We start from the raw sequence: 888 nt of genomic DNA on the forward strand, positions 1-888 counted from the left end.
CTTCCCAAACTCTTTCAATCATAATTTGATTGAAGCAGAAGATGATAATTTATGTGGTTCTAGTTTTATCAATGTAACAATATCTAGAATAGGCTCTATAATTTTAAATCTCTTATTCATTTCCTTCATTTTGGGTCAGTTCCAATTATTATTTAAAATTGTGACAGAAGTGAATGGAAGAGAATAGAGAATGATAATGTGCAAGTAGTGATAGAAAGATGCAAAGTATTTCTTCATCAGGAGACGGAAAAGTTTTACATTTTAATGGAATCTGCATTTGTCACATGCATAGATAAAACTACAGAACAGTTTGAAAGTTTTTTGAATTGCTTACTAATTTTTTTTTGGATTTGACTTGCTTTGTTCTGTTACAGAAATTTTAGGCCTTTCTGACAAATTAATCAGCAAAGAGATTTTTCTATGCACAAAAGTTTAAGTATTTAAGTATCACAACTTAGATCTATTTTCCTGAACATTTGTTTCTAACTGGAATGAATAAACCCTTAAAAAAGTTCTTTCTTTCTTTTTTTTTTTTTGTCCCACAATTCACAATACGGACCAGGCAAAGGGCCTGTGTTGAGGTGTATATGGGGTGCATTTACTGCACCTCCTCTTTCTATACAGTCAGTGTAAAGAACACAGCCTGTGGTAAGAATTGGGAGGCCTTATCTTTTCTTTTCTTTTTTTGATATATATATATATATATATATATATATATATATATATATATATATATGCCTTCACCAGTGGAACATTCCCATGACCAATATCCCAAGTTTCCTTCCTCCCCACCCCACACCTGCCTGTAATCTAGACAAAAAAAAAAAAAAGAAAAGAAAGTTCTTTCTTTCTTATTGTGTCTCAATTTAGATGAATCTAACTATTGTT

At 31.0% G+C, this 888-nt stretch overlaps 1 non-coding gene across 1 annotated transcript; it reads right to left on the reverse strand.

Annotated features, from left to right (window-relative positions):
* Window positions 1-532: 532 nt before the first annotated feature.
* LOC126026362 (small nucleolar RNA SNORA51) lies at window positions 533-665 on the reverse strand. Its single transcript, XR_007501653.1, has one exon. It is a non-coding gene; the product is annotated as a small nucleolar RNA SNORA51 (small nucleolar RNA).
* Between the last annotated feature and the right edge of the window lie 223 nt (window positions 666-888).

This window comes from Suncus etruscus, chromosome 13 (assembly GCF_024139225.1).
Source record: "Suncus etruscus isolate mSunEtr1 chromosome 13, mSunEtr1.pri.cur, whole genome shotgun sequence".
In the NCBI taxonomy this organism is placed as follows: domain Eukaryota; kingdom Metazoa; phylum Chordata; class Mammalia; order Eulipotyphla; family Soricidae; genus Suncus; species Suncus etruscus.